At 43.4% G+C, this 22170-nt stretch overlaps 1 non-coding gene across 1 annotated transcript; it reads left to right on the forward strand.

Moving 5' to 3' along the window:
* Window positions 1-9054: 9054 nt before the first annotated feature.
* Window positions 9055-9192, forward strand: LOC119936657. Its single transcript, XR_005453817.1, has one exon. It is a non-coding gene; the product is annotated as a small nucleolar RNA SNORA7 (small nucleolar RNA).
* The last annotated feature ends 12978 nt before the right edge of the window (window positions 9193-22170 follow it).

The following is a 22170-nucleotide window of genomic DNA, read 5'->3' on the forward strand; positions in this document are numbered from 1 at the left end:
CGTGAATGAATCAGGGAGCCCTTGACTGACAGTTCATCATCAATCGTATTTATTGAGCGCTTACTATTGAGCACTGACAGTTGTTGCTTGGGGGTTGTGGCAGCTCTGCACGCACGGCTCTCCCTCCACCCATTGATCTCTGGGCCTGTTTCTGCTCCCCTGGGTTGCCGGGATGTGGGGGACTGACGCTGGAACTGGTGGGTCGACCTCAGGCCTCTTGAGGTGAGTTCTCAATCAATCAATCAATCAATCAATCGTATTTATTGAGCGCTTACTGTGTGCAGAGCACTGGACTAAGCGCTTGGGAAGTACAAGTTGGCAACATATAGAGACAGTCCCTACCCAACAGTGGGCTCACAGTCTAGAAGGCAAGACTGGCAATAGCGATTATACAAAAGTCAGTCTTGGAGAAGCGGCGTGGCTCAGTGGAAAGAGCCCGGGCTTTGAAGTCAGAGATCATGGGTTCAAATCCCGGCTCCGCCAACTGTCAGCTGTGTGACTTTGGGCCAGTCACTTCACTTCTCTGGGCCTCAGTTCTCTCATCTGGAAAATGGGGATTAAAACTGTGAGCCCCCGCCGTGGGACAACCTGATCACCTTGTAACCTCCTCAGGGCTTAGAACAGTGCTTTGCACATAGTAAGAGCTTAACAAATACCATCATTATTATTATGATTATTATGCAGTGTGGCTCAGTGGAAAGAGCACTTTGGAGTCAGAGGTCATGGGTTCAAATCTCAGCTCCGCGAACTGCCAGCTGTGTGACTTTGGGCAAGTCACTTAACTTCTCTGTGCCTCAGTTACCTCATCTGTAAAATGGGGATTAAAACTGTGACCTCCCCAGCGCTTAGAACAGTGCTTTGCACATAGTAAGCACTTAACAAATACCATTCATTCATTCATTCAATCGTATTTATTGAGCACTTACTGTGTGCAGAGCACTGTACTAAGCGCTTGGGAAGTACAAGTTGTACCATTATTATTATTATTATTATTATTATTGTCTACACAGGGGAATCCCTTTTAACATGAGTTGGGCACTCTTATAGGCGCTCTGGGTAGATTTCACAGACAATCTTATTCAAAAACTACATCTGGGCCCATCCAGAAGACCAAGATAAATGATTCAAACCTGCCCAGGAGGCCTTCCCAGACTGAGCCCCCTCCTTCCTCTCCCCCTCCTCCCCTTCCCCACCTCCCCGCCTTACCTCCTTCCCCTCCCCACCGCACCTGTATATATGTATATATGTTTGTACGTATTTATTACTCTATTATATTTGTACATATTTATTCTATTTATTTTATTTTGTTAATATGTTTTGTTTTGTTGTCTGTCTCCCCCTTCGAGACTGTGAGCCCGCTGTCAGGTAGGGACCATCTCTATATGTTGCCGACTTGTACTTCCCAAGTGCTTAGTACAGTGCTCTGCACACAGTAAGCGCTCAATAAATACGATTGAATGAATGAATGCCCACGGCTTAGCTTGTTTTGGGGTGTAGCCAAGGGACCTGTGCCCTTGAGGTGAGCTCTGTAACCTTGAGATCAGCCCTGGAACCTCTTTAAGCAGAATTAAGCGGACAGTGGAGTGTGTGTTTGGTGGTGGGGTGGGCGGTGGAAGGGCAGTGAAAGGTGGGATGAGGGAAAGTTCCTGACCACCTTGAGGAAATATGTCAGGAGGAGGAAATCTTAGCAAGATTGGAGTTAGGAATTGTTGAGGACACCATTACAGGTGCTTCAGCTTATCAACCTTAATCATTCATTCATTTATTCAATCGTATTTAGTGAGCGCTTACTGTGTGCAGAGCACTGGACTAAGAACTTGGGAAGTACAAGTTGGCAACATATAGAGATGGTCCCTACCCAACAGTGGGCTCACAGTCTAGTTGAGATTTAGGAATCATCATGAGAAGCACCGCAGCTCAGTGGAAAGAGAATGGGCTTGGGAGTCAGAGGTCATGTGTTCTAATCCCGGCTGTCCCACATGTCTGCTGTGGGACCTAGGGCAAGTCACTTAGCTTCTCTGAGCCTCAGTTACCTCATCTGTAAAATGGGGATTAAGACTGTGAGCCCCACATGGGACATATTATCTGCCACTGTTCCCAACAATTGGCAATACCAGTTTTCAACTCATTGCCTAGTTTCCCATTTCAAATAAAGGGCTATTTCTGGTCAAAGAATAGCCACCTAAATTGGAGAAAGGATGAAGGCTCATTTGATTTTTGAAAAGGTACGACATTCTCTTTATGACTATTCCTTTAACAAGAAAACAGGGTACGTATGTCTATGTCTGTTTCCCGCTAAGGTGTAAGCACTCTGTGGGCAAGAAACATGTCATGGGTATCTCCTGTACGCTCCCAAGCATTTAGTACAGGGCATCATACCACTAGGTGCCCAGTAAAAAAAAGGTATTAGTAAAAATGGTAGGTTTAAGACACAGGGTTTGGAAAACTAATGAAGTTAGGTTTTCTATTTTTTTAGCATTTACTCACGGAATGAATGGATTGCATAAGGGGAAACATTCGCCAATTTGGGGACTTTGCTCAGACACTGAACATGAGGAGAAAAGATGGCTTTCAAGATGGACAGATATTGGAAATGAACAAAGGGAAAGAAAGTATGTAGAGATAAACACTGGCCATTCATTCATTCATATTTATTGAGCATTTACTGTGTGCAGAGCACTGTACTAAGCACTTGGGAAGTACAAGTTGGCAACATATAGAGACGGTCCCTACCCAACAACGGGCTCATGGTCTAGAAGGGGGAGGCAGACAACAAAACAAAACATGCGGACAGGTGTCATCAGAATAAATAGAAATAAAGCTAGATGCACATCATTAAGGAAATATATAGAATAGTAAATATGTATGGCCATTATTTAAGACTCTCATGAAATCTGAAAGACACTTTAGGTGGTGGGTTCCATGCCCGGTATAGATTCTCTGATCAGTCAATCAATCAATCAACAGCATTAATTGAGTGCCTATGTTAAAGAAAGTATATCAGAATGAGTAGACCTGATCCCCAACTTCAATGAATTTACAATCTATTGGAGGAGATTACAATCTAGTGGAAAAACGTAGAGTTTATAGAGTGGTTTCTTCTGGGAATAACGATGGAATATAAAGCATGGCTCAATGGAAAGAGCACAGGCTTGGGAGTCAGAGGTCATGGTTTCTAATTCCGGCTCTGCCACTTGTCAGCTGTGTGACTTTGGGCAAATCACTTAACTTCTCTGTGCCTCAGTTACCTCATCTGGAAAATGGGGATTAAGACTGTGAGCCCCGTGTGGGACAACCTGATTACCTTGTATCCCCCCCAGTGCTTAGAACAGTGCTGCGAGCCCGTTGTTGGGTAGAGACCGTCTCTATATGCTACCAACTTGTACTTCCCAAGCACTTACTACAGTGCTCTGCACACAGTAAGTGCTCAATAAATACAACTGAATGAATGAATGAATGACTGCTTGGCACATAGTAAGCGCTTAAAAATGCCATCATTATTATCATTATTATAAAAACTGGACGGGCAAACATACTGATAGAGGGAAATGGAGCTCCATAAATTTTGTAAATGCTAAGTTATTTCTGGCAGGTGATGAGCTTGATCAATCCAAACTAGCCAGCCTCAGAGGCCCTGCCCCCTGTTTGCTGATTGCCTGCTGTTTGCTGATTTACTATTCTGTTTTTTTGTTAATGATGTGCATTTAGCTTTAATTCATTCTTTCATTCATTCAATCGTGTTTATTATCAATCAATCAATCGTATTTATTGAGTGCTTACTGTGTGCACAGCACTGTGCTAGGCGCTTGGGAAGTACAAGTCAGCAACATGTGGAGACGGTCCCTACCCAACAACGGGCTCACCTGACGACTTGACACCTGTCCACATGATTTGTTTTGTTGTCTGTCTCCCCCTTCTAGACTGTGAGCCTGTTGTTGACGACTTGACACCTGCCCACGTGTTTTGTTTTGTTGTCTGTCTTCCCCTTCTAGACTGTGAGCCCGTTGTTGGGTAGGGACCGTCACTATGTGTTGCCGACTTGTACTTCCCAAGCGCTTAGTGCAGTGCCCTGCACACAGTGAGCGCTCAATAAATAAGATTGAATGAATGAATCTCTTGAAACCCACATATTCAATCTATCACCAGTTCCTGTCAATTCTACCTTCACAACATCACTATAATTTGCCCTTTCCTCTCCATCTAAACTGCTACTATGCTGATCCAACCACTTTTCCTATGGCACCTTGACCGCTGTCTGCCTCCTGTCTTTTCCCACTTTCCTCCATCTCTCCCTAGTTACTAAGACATAATATGAGAAGCAGCGTGGGCTCAGTGGAAAGAGCCCGGGCTTTGGAGTCAGAGGTCATGGGTTCAAATCCCGGCTCCGCCAATTGTCAGCTGTGTGACTTTGGGCAAGTCACTTCACTTCTCTGTGCCTCAGTTCCCTCATCTGTAAAATGGGGATTAAGACTCTGAGCCCCCCATGGGACAACCTGATCACCTTGTAACCTCCCCAGCACTTAGAACAGTGCTTGGCACATAGTAAGCATTTAATAAATGTCATTATTATTATTATTATTATTATTATTATCCTAGATGTGCTTCCCCTCTTTTAGTAATGTGGGTTATCAAGCACTTTGTCTGGCCTCAAAGATTCATGATCTTTAAATTATATATTGTAAATTATTTATTAATATTAATGCCTGCCTCCCTCTCTAGGCTGTAAGCTCAATGTGGGCAGGGAATGTGTCTATCAACTCTGTTGTATTGTACTCGCTCACGGGCTTAATACAGTGGTCCTCCTTCTAGACTGTGAGCTCGTTGTGGGCAGGGATTGTCACTCTTTATTGCAGTATTGTACTTTCCCAAGCACTTGGTACAGTGCTCTGCATTCAGAAGTGTGCAGAGAAGCACTGTGGCTCAGTGGAAAGAGGCCAGGTTTGGGAGTCAGAGGTCATGGGTTCTAATCTCCGCTCTGCCACTTGTCTGATGTGTGACCTTGGGCAAGTCACTTCACTTCTCTGAGCCTCAGTTACCTCATCTGTAAAATGTGGATGAAGACTGTGAGCCCCACAGGGGACAACCTGGTCACCTTGTTTGCCCCCCAGCGCTTAGAACAGTGCTCTGCACATAGTAAGCGCTTAACAAATGCCATTATTATTATTATTAAGTGCTTAATACATACAATTGAATGAATGAATGAAAGGTCCGCACATAGTAAGCACTCTATAAATACCATTGATGATGATAAGCTGATATCCAATGGGTCTGCTAATTCTGTTGTACTGTACTCTCCCAAGCACTCAGTACAGTGCTCTGCATGTAGTAAGTGCTCAGTAAATACAACTGATGATGATGATGATACTGCCAAAGGATTGGGTGTGAAGGACAAGAACGAAACGTTCTCCACTTGATATTTTCCTAGCAAAGGGCAAGCAGCATCCTTAGGACAAGTTGCAACCAACACACGTAGTTATCTTTTTAAACCAATTACATGTACCTTTCCAGTACTTCTCTGATAGAATGATATGTGTATAAACTCATTACTCTCCAGCTACACACAACATTTATTCTATTACGGGTCTACTTAATTTCACGTGCTACGCCTTAGAATTTTTACAATTTTTTTTCTCTTTCAAAGCCTTCTACGAATACTACCCATTCATTTCTAGCCATTATAGAAATGCAAATTTATTTTTAAAACAACCGTTGGATTGAGATGTCATCAAAATCCCTCTCTGGAAAACAACCAAGATCAGGAGCCTGGGTAAAAGTGTGGATAGTTTTCATGCCTAAACATGTTTTGCACCTTCATTTCCCCCTCTCTTTTCCCCTTTTATGATTACTTTATCAGAGATACACACTGTCCTGTCACTCACACCCCTCTCATTATCAATCAATCAATCAATCGTATTTATTGAGCACTTACTGTGTGCAGAGCACTGTACTAAGCGCTTGGGAAGTACAAGCTGGCAACATATAGAGACAGTCCCTACCCAACAGAGGGCTCACAGTCTAGAAGGGGGAGACAGAGAACAAAACCAAGCATACTAACAAAATAAAATAAATAGAATAGATAGGTACAAGTAAAATAAATAAATAAATGGAGTAATAAATAAATGGAGTAATAGAGTTATAATAGAATAGAGTTAGAATAGAATAGAGTTATAATAATGTTATTATCATGTGGTCTAACCCAGGGATCAGGAACCATTCTTTGCAGTAGAGCCAAAGAAATTGAGATTTGGGAACATGCCCTTCTCTCCGCCCCTCCATCCCTAACCATGATATGTGATGTCATTAGAGAGCGGGCAGAGAAGGGAAAGAGGAAGGGAAGACAGGAAGGGAAGAGTTGGGGGAATGATGGAGGGTGGGGAGAGGAAGTCAGCAATAAGCAGCCCCCACAACACTCAGGGCTAACTCTAAGGGGTCAGGGATACTAGCCCCCTCTTTGCGAGCAGGAGATGCTGCCCTGAGACACCTCAGGGCCCGCACTTGCAGTGCTCTGACCGGAAAATCCTCATCCAGATCCTCTCAGAGAAGGGGTTTCTGCTCCTTGTGTCATCAGTTCCAGAAAAGGGAACACCTTAAACCCTAACCCATCCCCACCCTGGATGCTCCTTCAAGCTGAAGCAGCTTTCAGGCCTTCCCGGGTCACTGCCCCATTTCCCACTTCTACCTGACAACTAACAATTTCCACCTCGCCCATCCCAGCTCTGAAAAGCTGCCGAGCCCGGGACAGAGGAGGAGGAGGAAGGAAGCCACGTTTTGGGAAAGTACAACATAAAAGAATTGGTAGATGCGATCCCTATCCACAAGGAGCCTACAGTCTACAGTGGCTGATCCCACAGGGCTGATAATAATAATAATAATAATGGAATTTATTAAGCGCTTACTACGTGAAAAGCACTGTTCTAAGCACTGGGGAGGTTACAAGGTGATCAGGTTGTCCCCCGGGGGGCTCACAGTCTTAATCCCCATTTTACAGATGAGGGAACCAAGGCTCAGAGAAGTTAAGTGACTTGCCCAAAGTCACACAGCTGACAATTGGCGGAGCCGGGATTTGAACACATGACCTGACTCCAAAGCCCGTGCTCTTTCCACTGAGCCACGCTGCTTCTCTAACATGATAGGAACGGGCTTTAGCAGAAACTCCTGACCACTGGCTTTTTGGATTTCAATCAGCTCTTTCCCCACTACTTTGCTCTCTTCGTCTCCTTTTAGACTGTGAGCCCACTGTTGCGTAGGGACTGTCTCTGTATGTTGCCAACTTGTACTTCCCAAGCGCTTAGTACAGTGCTCTGCACATAGTAAGCGCTCAATAAATACGATTGATTGATTGATTGATTCCTCTCCCCAAATACCCCCAATCACAAGCTTTGTCCCTGTCATGATAACCTATTCACTGTGTCTCTTTCTCATTTCTCTCGCCATTGACCTTTGCTCCCTCCCTCCCTCCTGTCTGAACTCCTGGTGTCGTCACACCTAGCAGACACTGCTCCTCTCAGCTTCAAGGAGGAGCTGTGTGGCCTAATGGAAAGAGCACAGGCCTGGTAATCAGAGGACTTGAGTTCTAATCCCGGCTCCACTGCCTATCTGCTACGCTACCTCAGCTTCCTCATCGGTAAACTGGGGATTCAATATCTGTTTTCCCTTTTACTTAGACTGTGAGCCCCATATGGGACTTGATTATCTTGTATCTACCCCAGTGCGTAGTCCAGTGCTTGGAACACAAGTAAGCCCTTAATGAATACCACGATTATTATTAAGGACCTTCTGAAATCATTTCTCTTGCACAAGGCCTTCCCTGATTAATCTCTCATCTCCCCATCCTATTCCCGCATAATGTACTTCAGGAATTCTACGTCACCTAAGCACTTGGGTATGTACAAACCTTTGTACTGAATTTACGCATATACATTTACTCTCTACTGTGTCCTCCTAAATGTAATTTATTTTAGTGTTACCTGCCCCACTAGATTATAAAATCCCTGAAGGTGGGAATCCCGTCTCTGTGAACTCTACTGCACTCTTCCCAAGCATTAATACAGGGCTCTGCTTAGAGTATAAGAGCTCAGTAAATACTCTAGATTGATTCAATCTGATTCAATCCCCATGGTATCTATTTCTCATCTCCAGATTTCCTCTGGACAAAATCTCATGGGATAATCTGCTGATATCACTATCTATAATTCCTTACTTGGGGTAGACTAACCCATATTTAAATTGATACCCACTCCGAAATAGTGGGTGCTTTTTTTTTTACATCTCCTAGATTAATGCTCAAAAGGACGAGAATGTGAACAAAGAATTGGGGATTCAATTGAGACATTCATCTTGAGGGAAGCTGTCATAGATGGTACAGTAGGAGAACATACTTAACTTTTAATTATTCTCTGATGGTTTGTAATTAGAAGTCTTTACTCTTTGGTCAATCATTCTGCCAATATTTTCCATTGAGCCCTATGCACACCCTGACAAGGTTCTTCTTTGAACAACTCACTTGGCTTTTATTAAGAATAGATTAAAGCCCTAAGAACGTCCATCCTATTTTTGAAGGTTGTGTTTTCCATATTTTTTTTTTTTTGGCATATTAGGTCAGGTTGGGTCATAGCTTTTCCGACTTACACCGCTTGGATTTAACATCATGCCACAAATGTACATTTGGACCATATGTAATAGCTCAACAAGGTCTCTTTCTGTAATGGGGTCACTAGGAAGTATTTTACTTCACTTTTCATTTTTCCCTAATGTATATTTCCATTCCAGTGGTTCTTGCATTTGTTTCTTACTTTTGGCAAGTTTAAAAGCAACAGTATGAATAGAGATTCACACGGGCCCATAAGGAAACATGGGGAGTAAGGTGTGAAAGGGAACATGGCTAGAAGCAGAACAGGCAGGTTCCCTCATCCACTCTCTTCACACGTTGCACTTCCCCTCTTCACTGTTCTCAAACTAATTTCCTCACTGTACCTCATTCACATTCCTCCCTCACATCTACATTCCCTGATTCCTTTCTAATGCCTGGAATTCCCTTTCCCTACAAATAGGCCTCCCCTCTCAGGGTCGCACCTGGAGAGTTTCCAGTACTCTCCCAGTCTCGGCTACGGGAAGGAGAGTCAAGCAGAGGCCTACCCATTCCATTCCTAGCTTGGCCAGTGGCTAGCGAGTGGAAGGCAATCTGCTATGAGTCAAAACTCACCCACGCTGGGCAGTGATGGCACGGGAGAGAGTCGAGGGCGGAGATTCGAGTTTACCGCGAGGAAGGCGGAAATGGTAAACCGCTTCCATATTTTTACAAAGAAAACCCTATGGACACACTACCAGAACGACTGCAGATGGAGAGCAGGGCGTTCTGGGGGAGATGTGTCCGTAGTATCGCTATGGCTCGGAAACGACTCGACGGCATAAGACAAGACGAACAGGCTGGACACCAGCCCTTACCATTTTTGTAGCCCTCCTGCACTGCCCCCACCTTCTAAGAGGGTTTCCCCAACTGCCTCCATTTCATCTTGTAACTACTCAGTATTACTAAAATCATCAGGATCCACCCAAATTCCTGCTTTTCTCTGTGTTGTGCTTTTGTTTTTGTCGTCTGTCTCCCCCTACTAGACCGTGAGCCCGCTGTTGGGTAGGGACCGTCTCTATATGTTGCCGACTTGGACTTCCCAAGCGCTTAGTACAGTGCTCTGCACACACTAAGTGCTCAGTAAATATGATTGAATGATTGAATGAACTCATTTTTCTCACCCATCCAGAACTTCTGCACCAATCTTGCTTCTGTACTCACAACTATCCACAGCACTTCATAATAATAACGATGGCATTTGTAAAGCGCTTACTATGGGTCAAGCACTGTTCTAAGTGCTGGGGTCGATCCAAGGTAAGCAGGTTGGACACACTCCCTGTCCCACATGGGGCTCGCAGTTTTAATCCCCATTTTACAGATGAGGTAACTGAGGCATAGAGAAGTCAAGAGACTTGCCCAAGGCCACACAGCAGACAAGTGGCAGAGTCGGGATGAGAACCCATGACCTTCTGATGCCCAGGCCCGTGCTTTATCTATTAGGCTTCCCTATGCACTACAAAAGCAGTGTGGCTCAGTGGAAAAGAGCACAGGCTTGGGAGTCAGAGGTCATGGGTTCTAATCCCGGCTCCACTGCTTGTCTGCTGTGTGACGTTGTGCAAGTCGCTTAACTTCTCTGGGCCTAAGTTACCTCATCTGTAAAACGGTGACTAAGACTGTGAGCCCTATGTGGGACAACCTGATTACCTTGTATCACCGCTCCCCAGCACTTAGAACAGTGCTTGGCACATAGTAAGCGCTTAACAAAGCCATCATTATTATTATTACTCCTATTAAGGCACTTTACATTTACATATTCATCTTCTTCCTCCTATCTGGAACTCATTTTGTGTCAGTTCCACCACTGGATTCATCACTATATCCTTCAGTGAGGAGACCGTGGCTTCTAACTCTGTTGTGCTCTTTCAAGAGCTTAATACAGAGCTCTGCACACTGCAGGCGCTCAACAAATACCATCGATTGAGTTGCTTGTAGTGAAGCTGTAACTAATTACCTTTGCTTTATTCACTAGCTGTAGTTACTTATGAAATAAAATTCAAGTGACTGTAGCCATTCTCCTGTCCTAGCTGTGCACAGAAAGTATGTAGCAAAAACTCCTCACTCTCGGCTTCAAGGCTGTCCATCCCTCACCCTCCCTCCTACCTCACCTCCCTTCTCTCCTTCTCCAGCCCAGCCCGCACCCTCCGCTCCTCTGCCACTAATCTCCTCGCCGTGCCTCGTTCTCACCTGTCCCATCGTCGACCCCCGGCCCACGTCCTCCCCCAGGCCTGGAATGCCCTCCCTCCACACATCCGCCAAGCTAGCTCTCTTCTTCCCTTCAAAGCCCTACTGAGAGCTCACCTCCCCTGAGAGGCCTTCCCAGACAGAGCCCCATTTTTCTTCTCCTCCTCCCCACCCCCCCGCCCTACCTCCTTCTCTTCCCCACAGCACTTGTATATATTTGCACAGATTTATTCCTCTATTCATTTACTTGTACATATTTACTATTCTATTTATTTTGTTAATGATGTGCATACAGCTTTAATTCTATTTGTTCTGATGTTTTTTGACACCTGTCTACATGTTTTGCTTTGTTATCTGTCTCTCCCTTCTAGACTGTGAGCCCGTTGTTGGGTAGGAACCGACTCTATATGTTGCCGAACTTGTACTTCCCAAGCACTTAGTACAGTGAGTGCTCTGCACACAGTGAGCGCTCAATAAATATGATTGAATGAATGAATACAGGCTACTGCTTCTGTCCTGAAAGCACAGTGCTTTGCACATAGTAAGCACTTAACAAATACCATACTTATTATTATCATTATTATTATTAACTCTTTTGTATGGTATGCTGCCAAGCCCTTAGTTTAGCGCTCTGCACAGAGTAAGCGCTCAGTAAATACCATTGACTGAGTTATTGATTGGGTAGGGGTAGTCTCTATTTGTTGCCGAATTGTACTTTCCAAGCTTAGTACAGTGCTCTGCACACAGTAAGTGCTCAATAAATGCAATTGAATGAATACCACAAATGCAAAAACTCTTGACTACGGATTCAAAGCTCTCAAACAGCTGCCTCAAGTAACTTTCCGTTCTCTTCTCCAACCTCACCCCAACTCGTTGCTTCTTCCACTCTTCCTCTGTGGTGTTACATGTGTGGACTTCAACTGTATATAGCAGGGATGCATGAGGAAGATACTGTCCCCACAGTGGAAACCTGTGCTGTTATCACTTATTTATGAAAGGTTGGTCTCTTCCCTAAAGGGACACATAATTGTGCTTCAAATGCTTATTTAAAAGTTTGTCCCATATATTGGGCTCTATTTTCTCCTTTCACTGGAAGACTGTGAATAGTATGTCCACTGGAACAGTGGAAGTGAGAAGAGATGTGTTCTGTTTTCTCTCCATATTCTTCCCTCAAAGTGAATTGAATCCCACCTGATAAGAATAATAATGAGGTTGATGATAGTGGTGTTTCAGTGTCTAATATTTGCCAAGCACTGTATTTGAAATGCAATAAATACGAATGACTGAATGAATGATCGATTGACTAATTGCTGGGGTAGATATGGTTTGAACATAATCCCTGTCCCACACTGAGCTCACATTCTAAGTAGGAGAGTAAGTACTGAATCCCCAATTTACAGAAGAAGAAACTGAGGCAAAGAGAAGTTAAGTGACTTGCCCAAAGTAAGAGAGGAGGCAAGTGTACCTGTATATATGCATACATGTTTGTACGTATTTATTACTCTATTTTATTTGTACATATTTATTCTATTTTATTTTGTTAATATGTTTTGTTTTGTTCTGTCTCTCCCTTCTAGACTGTTGGGTAGGGACCGTCTCTATATGTTGCCAACTTGTACTTCCCAAGCACTTAGTACAGTGCTCTGCACACAGTAAGTGCTCAATGAATATGACTGAATGAATGAATGAAAGTGGTGGAGCCAGAATTAGAATCCAGGTCCTCTCACTACCAGGTCTACGGTCTTTTCATTCATTCATTCAATCACATTTATTGAGCACTTACTATGTGCAGAGCACTGTACTAAGCTTGGAAAGTACAATTCGGCAACAAATAGAGACAACCCCTACCCAATCAATAACTCAGTCAATGGTATTTACTGAGCGCTTACTGTGTGCAGAGCGCTCAACTAAGGGCTTGGCAGCGTACCATACAAAAGAGTTTCTAATAATAATAATAAGTGTGGTATTGGTTAAGTGCTTACTATGTGCAGAGCACTGTTCTAAGCTCTGGGGGAGATGTGAGGTAATCAGGTTGTCCCATGTGGGGCTCACAGACTTGATCCCCATTTTACAGATGAGGTCACTGAGGCACAGAGAAGTGAAGTGATTTGCCCAAAGTCACACAGCAGACAAGTGGCAGAGTGGGGATTAGAACGCACGTCCTCTGACTCCCAAGCCCGGGCTGTTGCCATTAGGCCTTGACATGTTCCCGGCCTATTGGGTAGACTCTGTCCCACATGGGGCTCACGGATTCATGGGAGAAGGAAGACTAGGCATTTAATTTCCATTTTCAGAGGAAGAAACTATAGCAAAGGGAAGATAATAATACCATAATAATAGGTATGTTATATATTTATAGAGCTCTGCTTAGCATGAGAAAGCAAGACTGTGAGCCCGCTGTTGGGTAGGGACCGTCTCTATATGTTGCCGACTTGTACTTCCCAAGCGCTTAGTACAGTGCTGTGCACACAGTAAGCGCTCAATAAATACGATTGAATGAATGAACAACAATGGAATAAACAATAACGGTGGCATTTTAAGCTCTTGCTATATGCCAGTTACTGTAGTGATTGCTGGGACAGATATGATGTAAACAGGTTGGACATGGTTCCTGTCTCACATGGAGCTCACAGTGTACGAGACAGGGAAACCGGTATTTCACCGCCGTTTAACAGATAAGGAAAGTGACTTGCCCAAGGTCACCCAGCAGACAAGCGGTGGAGCCATGATTAGAACCCAGGTCTCCTGTCCCCCAGAACGGTGCCCTTTCCAGGAGGCCACACTGCTAGGGGATTCCTTATCAGACAAAAATATGACTGCGCTCACTTGGTCATGATTCAATAATCTCAAAACAGCTGTTCTGTAACTATATTAGCACTCAAAACAAACCTTTTAAAATAAAAGCACTGTACTATGATTCCACAATTAACTTCAAACAATTCATAAGAAAATTTTCACTGGCAGATATGGGACTTATTCCTGCCAGATGAATGAATATATCAGATCAAAAAATTACTCTTTAGTGTGCTGGATATCTAATTTGCCAAGACAGACAAAAAATTGATTTCATGGCTGAAAGACAATGTCTCTCTCTTCAGTCTCATATAACATGCATATTGACCACGTCAGTTGGTGCACTAAAACAAATGAATATTCCGGATTATCAAAAGCTTTGCGGCACTAAAGTTATCACTGTAAATAGAAAAGAGAAATCTTTTGTAGAGCACTAATACAAAACCCACGATTGTTAAAAAGTCTATTAATGTAAGAATGCAATAGTAATAAGATTTTTATCCACTTGGATACTCAAGAGGGTACCCTAGACTGTATTCATTCATTCATTCATTCATTCAATCGTATTTACTGAGCGCTTACTGTGTGCAGAGCACTGTACTAAGCACTTGGGAAGTACAAGTTGGCAACATATAGAGACAGTCCCTACTCAACAGCATCATCATCAATCATCATCAATCATATTTATTGAGCGCTTACTGTGTGCAGAGCACTGTACTAAGCGCTTGGGAAGTACAAATTGGCAACATATAGAGACAGTCCCTACCCAACAGTGGGCTCACAGTCTAAAAGGGGGAGACAAAACCAAACATACTAACAAAATAAAATAAATAAAATAAACAGCAGGCTCACAGCTCATTGTAGGCAGAGACCATGTCTACTAACTGCTGTACTGTACTCTCCCAAGTGCGTAGTATGATGCTGTGCACACAGTAAGTGCTTAATCACATCAATCAAACGAATGTATTCTTTTAATGGTATTTGTTAAGTGCTTACTATGTGCCAGGTACTGCACTAAGCGCTGGGGTAGTTACAAGCTAATCAAGTTGGGACAAAGCCATGTCCCACATAATGATAATAATAATAATAATGATTATGGGCTTAGAACAGTGCTTTGCACATAGTAAGCGCTTAATAAATGCCATTATTATTATTATTATTATGGAATTTGTTAAGTGCTTACTATATGCCAGGCACAATACTAAGTGCTGGGGTTGGACATAAGCAAATCGGGACTGACAGAATCCCTGTCCCATGTGGGACTCACAGTCTCAACCCCATTTTACAGATGAGGGAACTGAGGCCCAGAGAAGTGAAGTGACATGCCCAAGGTCACAGAGCAGACAAGTGGCAGAGCTGGGATTAGAACCCATGACCTAGGAGAAGCTGCGTGGCTCAGAGGAAAGAGCCCGGGCTTGGAAGTCAGAGGTCGTGGGTTCTAATCCCGGTTCTGCCACTTGTCAGCTTTGGGACTTTAGGCAAGTCACTTCACTTCTCTGGGCCTCAGTTCCCTCATCTTGCGTGAACTTGGGCAAGTCACTTCACTTCTCTGCACCTCAGTTATCCCATCTGTAAAATGGGGAGTAAGACTTTGAGCCCCACGGGGGACAACCTGATCACCTTGTATCTTCCCCAGTGCTTAGAACAGTTCTTGGCACATAGTAAGTGCTTAACAAATACCCACATTATTATTCTGACTCCGAGACCCATGCTCTATCCACTGGGCCATGCTGCTTCTCTACTAGGTCAGACTCACAGTCTTAATCCCCATTTTACAGATGGGATAACTGAGGCGCAGAGAAGTGAAGTGACTTGCCCAAGTTCACGCATCAGACATACGGCAGAGCTGAGATTAGAACCCAGGTCTTTCTGAATCTCAGGCCCGTGCTCTATCCAGCAGGCCACGCTGAGCCAGCACCTGTATATATGTATGTACATATTTATTACTCTATTTATTTATTTTACTTGTACATATCTATTCTATTTATTTTATTTTGTTAGTATGTTTGGTTTTGTTCTCTGTCTCCCCCTTTTAGACTGTGAGCCTACTGTTGGGTAGGGACTGTCTCTACATGTTGCCAACTTGTACTTCCCAAGCGCTTAGTACAGTGCTCTGCACACAGTAAGTGCTCAATAAATGCGTTTGATTGATTGATTGATTGATTGAGTTGAGCCATTTATTGAGCACTTACTGTGGGCAAGCACTGTACTACGTGCTTGGGAGAGTATGATATAATAAACTTGGTACAAGTTCCTTGCCCACAATATCACTGATTGGTTGAATGCATCCATTCTCCTTCCATGGAACAGCAGGCCAAGAAATTCATGACTTTGTTTCAGGAGTACTGAGGAAAACAAACCTCATTTTGGATGTCTGGAGCAGTTGGATAAACGATAAATAATGCTTTCTCTCTGTTGCTTAAAATCTGGGGGGAAACTCTTCAGAGCCTCCTTTGCTCCTGAGGGCCACCTCCAAGCAGGATGGCCAGTGACTCCTGACTTGCCTGGGGACATTACAAAGTAGGACTCTCTGGGGGATTGCAGCTAGGATGGGAAAAATGATCAGATTTCCAATCAAAAAGGGTTTCTGGGAATCCTTGTCCTAGGTTGCTTCCCAAAAGATGCACTCAATAAATGCAACTGAATGAATGAATGAATGCCAAGATGGTCATCATAACTTTTTGAGTCACTTGGTGGCTATCTGTGGGTTTAAGATTTGGGACTACAATCTCAGCAACGATGGTGGCATCCCAGCCCCCCAAATATCATTATTATTATTATTACTATTATATTATTATTATTATTGTTAACTCTGTTGTATGGTACTCTGCCAAGCCCTTAGGTGAGCGCTGTGCACACAGTAAGCGTTCAGTAACTACCACTGACTAAGTGATTGGTTGAGAAGCAGCATGGGTAGGGATTGCCTCTATTTGTTGCCGAATTGTACTTTCCAAGTGCTTAGTACAGTGCTCTGCACACAGTAAGTGCTCAATAAATACGATTGAATGAATGGAAAGAGCATAGACCCGACCGTCAGAGGACCTGGATTCTAATTCTGGCTCCACCACTTGCCTGCTCTCTTACTTTGGGCAAGTCACTTAACTTCTCTTTGCCTCAGTTTCCTCTTCTGTAAATTGGGGATTCAGTACTTACCCTCCTTCTTACTTAGAATGTGAGCCCAGTGTGGGACAGGGATTATGTTCAAACTGAATCTACCCCAGCCCCCCAACAACCAACACATACTTTCTGGAGGGGTTGAAGTTACAACCAAGGGCACTGCAAAGCAGGCTGAGTTCTATTTCATTCAAAATTTTTATAGTCATTAAAAATATATATATATGAGGTCACTCTCCAGCAGACATTTCTGTGATGAGCTTTTCCCACAACCTTTACTATTATTACTTTAGTAGTTTGGAAGGGTCATGTTCTAACCAGCCCAAAGCATCACAAGACAGATCTCTGCAACATTAAAATAGGCTGTGGAGAGTATCTAAGTCCATAAATTATCTAGGATATTATAAACCTTTTGCGTCGCGATCAGATAATAGTTTTTGACTGAATTGATTATTCACTGAAAGTACTCAACACAGCCCTGCAAATGCATCAACCGTGTAATGAGGTGCTATTAAGTGTATTGATTCCCTGATTTCAATTGATAGCTAACAGGCCAAAGTCGCACATCAATATTTGCGTAACAAATACCCAAGAGTTCATAATTTTGACAAATGAAAACCTCAAAGACTACACAGTACAAATTAATGGAAATTTGAAGACCAAACCTCAGACTTTAAATTAAGCACTTAACGAGCGAATACAATAAACCTTATTACATCAATAAAGCCTGTATTTTTACTTAGGGAAAGAAACAAATACCAAATATCAGTTAGCCGCTTCTCCAGTTTCTTCTCCTATTACACTCCAGCTTCCATTCGTGGCTGCTTCAAAGCTTATTTCCTCTCTGTACCTTGTTCTCAACTCCCATCTCCGACGCCTTGTCCTTGCTCTTCCTCTTGCTGGAAATATCCCTTTAAGTCTATCACACTACAGCTCTACCGATTTTCAAATCTTTGCTGAAATCCCTCCCTTTCTACCAGGAGGCCCTTCCAAATTCATTTTTCTTCTTCCTAAGTCATAAACTCCCAACTACCACTTTGGGGGTCACATCTCCTCCATGAGGCCTTCCTGACTACATAATAATAATAATAATAATGGCATTTATTAAGCGCTTACTATGTGCAAAGCACTGTTCTAAGCGCTGGGGAGGCTACAAGGTGATCAGGTTGTCCCCCAGGGGGCTCACAGTCTTAATCCCCATTTTACAGATGAGGGAACTGAGGCCCAGAGAAGTTAAGTGACTTGCCCACAGTCACATAGCTGACAATTGGCGGAGCCAGGATTCGAACCCATGACCTCTGACTCCAAAGCCCGGGCTCTTTCCACTGAGCCACGCTGACTGTGAGCCAGTTGTTGGGAAGGGACTGTCTCTATATGCTGCCAAATTTTACTTTCCAAGTGCTTAGTATAGTGTGCTCTGCACACAGTAAATGCTCAATAAATACGATTGAACGAATGAATGAATGACTAAGCCCTCTTTCTCCAACTCCCTCCATCTGCTCTACTCCCCTCCCCGCCCCACAGCACTTGTGTATATATGTACATATCTATTATTCTATTTATTTTATTAATGATGTGTATATAGCTATAATTCTATTTATTTATATTGATGCTATTGATGCTTTCTTACTTGTCTTGAGGTCTGTCTCCTCCCATTCTAGCCTGTGAGTCCGTTGCTGGGTAGGGATTGTCTCTGTTGCTGAATTGTACTTTCCAAGTGCTTAGTACAGTGCTCTGCACACAGTAAGCACTCAATAAATACGATTGAATGAATGAATGAGTAATCACCCCACCCTCAGCCCCACAGCACTTATGTAGATATCCATAATTTATTTATGTATATAAATGTCTGCTTTCCCTTCTCGACTGTTAGCTCTTTGTGGGCAGGGAACGTGTCTATGAACTCTGTTGTACTGTACTTTCCCAAGCACTTAGTACAATGCTCTGCACATGGTAAGCACTCAATAAATACCACTGACTGATTGATTCAGCAATACCATATTTATTTATTGGTACTATATTTATATAGGGTTGTTGTTACATACTAACAACAGACCGTAACACTTCTGTACACATCAACATACTATTTAAGAATTACACATCTGCAAATCTATCTTCCCAGTCTCCTCTTCCATTTATCTGTAGCTTATTTTGTCTTCCTATTAAACTGTAAGTTCCATTTTTACGGTATTTGTTAAGCACGTCCTATCATCATCATCATCATCAATCGTATTTATTGAGTGCTTACTACGTGCAGAGCACTGTACTAAGCGCTTGGGAAGTACAAATTGGCAACATATAGAGACAGTCCCTACCCAACAGTGGGCTCACAGTCTAAAAGGGGGAGACAGAGAACAAAAGCAAACATACTAACAAAATAAAATAAATAGGATAGATATGTACAAGTAAAATAAATAAATAGAGTAATAAATATGTACAAACATATATACATATATACAGGTGCTGTGGGAAAGGGAAGGAGGTAAGATGGGGGGATGGAGAGGGGGACGAGGGGGAAAGGAAGGAAGGGGCTCAGTCTGGGAAGGCCTATGTGCCAGGCGATGTACTAAGAGCTGAGCTAGATACAAGACAATCAGGTTGGACACAGCCCCTGTCCTACAAGAGGCTCACAAGTCTTAATCTCCATTTTACAGATGGGGAAACTGAGTTAAGTGAAGTGAAGTGACTTGCACAAGGTCACAGAGTTGACAAGTGGCAGAGCTGGAATTAGAACCCAGGTCCTCTGACCCCCAGGACCATGCTCTTTCCACTAGGCCGTGCTGCTTCTCCATGTACAGGAGAACGCTGATCGATACCTACTACTGCTTAATTATGATAGAAATGTTTTTCTGCTCCCTTAATCCTTTAACTCTGGGGAACACCATTAGGACAGATGTCACAGCACAACTCTATGTGAGTCCTTCTCAGTCCCCTCTGCCTCATTTCAAATATTCAGATCCCCATCAGTAGCCATCTCACAGGCCAGCTCTCCACGTAGAATCTCTAAAAGCGAGGCCAAGAGAATTTTGTTCAGTACATATTCAAAATATCAAGATCCGCTGGTCATCATCATCAATCGTATTTATTGAGCACTTACTGTGTGCAGAGCACTGTACTAAGCGCTTGGGAAGTACAAGTTGGCAACATATAAAGACCGTCCCTACCCAACAGGGGCTCACAGTCTAAAAGGGGGAGACAGAGAACAAAACCTTGAAACCCTCCTAGGTATTTACCAACTGTTATCATTTGAGATGGGAATTACGGTTTATCGGCATCACCTTCTGAAACTGCGCTCACCCGTCACGGGCAAAAATATTGCCGTTCACCAGCAAGCCATAAAGCTTGGGCAGGAGCCGGCGAAGAAAATCCAAGAAGAAAAGTAAACTCATTTTATTGATTATATAATGTTTCCAATCTACAAGCGATATGTACGAGATCAGCTGTCTGTGTTTGGATGGAGGAGTCCCTTGCCACATAAGCTGACAGCACTACAACTAAAGCGGTTTCTGTTTAACTCTGAATTCAGCTCTCTCCCTCGTATTTCTCTACTTTCTTCGCCCAGTACACCTCGGCTCAACTGCTTCATTCCTCTCCAGCTAACCAGTTAGTAGGTTACCGTACGACTGACTGACTGCCCTCAGTTCTCTGCTAACCGACTCTCACATCCTCTTCTCTGCCGGGAACTTCCTCCACCGTCACATCTGAAAGACCACTGATCTCTCCATCTTCAAAGTCTTTCTGAATTCATACCTCAGGAGGCATTTCCTGATCAATGTCTGTTCTCCTCCGTCTTAAAGCCCCACTATAAGCCTCTTCAATCTGACACCAGCCGGTTGGCTGCTGCCTCTGTTTCCCACTGGTGAATGAATGCTATATTAATGTTAGCCGAGTGGTCCCTTTTTTTCGTGAAGCTCTCCGGGGCATTTATTGCTGAATTGTACTTTCCAAGCGCTTAGTACAGTGCTCTGCACACAATAAGCGCTCAATAAATACAATTGAATGAATGAATGAATCAATCAAATGATCAACCAATCGTATTTATTGAGCACTTATAAAAAATAATAATAATAATGACATTTATTAAGCGCTTACTATGTGCAAAGCACTGTTCTAAGTGCTGGGGAGGTTACAAGGTGATCAGGTTGTCCCACGGGGGGCTCACAGTCTTAATCCCCATTTTCCAGATGAGGCCCAGAGAAGTGAAGTGACTTGCCCACAGTCACAAAGCTGACAAGTGGCGGAGCCGGGATTTGAACCCATGACTTCTGACTCCAAAGCCTGTGCTCTTTCCACTGAGCCATGGTGCTTCTCTCAATGCACTTATGATGTGCAGAGCACTGTAGTAAGTGCTTGACAAAGTATCGTTTAACAGAAGTAGTAGACACGTTCCCTGCCCAAAGCGAGCCTACAGTCTAGAAGGGAGCATCAGAACTTCCATACTACCAAAGCAAGTATGTATGCTTGGACTGTCATCATCAATCGTATTTATTGAGCGCTTACTGTGTGCAGAGCACCGTACTAAGCACTTAAACTTAAGCGCTGTCCAAGCCTCATAGCACTTAAATTCTCATTCTTATACTCTTACTACTTACACGTATTTGTAATTTATTTAACTATCTCCCCTTCTAAACTGTAAGCTCCTTGAGGTCAAGTATCATTTTTACTAACTCTATTTTACTCTCCCAAATAAGTGCTTAGTACTGTAGTCTGCACACAGCAAGTTATCAACAAACACCTTTGAAGAAACTGTTGCCTAGTGGATACAGCACAGGCCTGGGAATCAGCAGGATCTGGGCTCTAATCCCAGCTCCACCACTTGTCTGCTAAGTGACCTCCGGCAAGTCACTTCACTTCTGTGTGCCTCAGTTACTTCATCTGTAAAATGGGGATTAAGACTGTGAGCCCCATGTGGGACATGGACTGTGGCCAACCTGGTGCTTAGACAGAGCCTGGAATATAGGAAACAGTTAACAAATACTGTTATAAACAAAAACATGGAGTTCAACTGCTTTGGGCCTGCATTCTTGTTATCATTTCTGTCCTTTGTCTCTCTTCCAGGAGTGGAAAGATAGCATAAGAAATACCTCCCGGGTCTCTTCCATTTTCATTCATTCAGTCGTATTTATTGAACACTTACTGTGTGCAGAGCACTGTACTAAACACTTGGAAAGTACAATTCAGCAATAGAGATAATCCCTGCCCACAGTGGGCTTACAGTCTACAAAGGGGGGAGACAGGCATCAAAACAAGTAAACAGGCATCAGTAGCATCAATATAAATAAACAGAACTATAGATATGTACACTTCAAAATAAGTAAACAGGCACTAACATAAATGAATAGAATTATAGATATTACATATATACACAAGTGCTGGGGGGCAGAGGGGTAGAGCAAAGAGAGAGAGTCAGGGCGATGGGGAGGGGAGAGGGAGCTGAGGAAAAGAGGCGCTTA

This window comes from Tachyglossus aculeatus, chromosome 1, assembly GCF_015852505.1.
Source record: "Tachyglossus aculeatus isolate mTacAcu1 chromosome 1, mTacAcu1.pri, whole genome shotgun sequence".
In the NCBI taxonomy this organism is placed as follows: domain Eukaryota; kingdom Metazoa; phylum Chordata; class Mammalia; order Monotremata; family Tachyglossidae; genus Tachyglossus; species Tachyglossus aculeatus.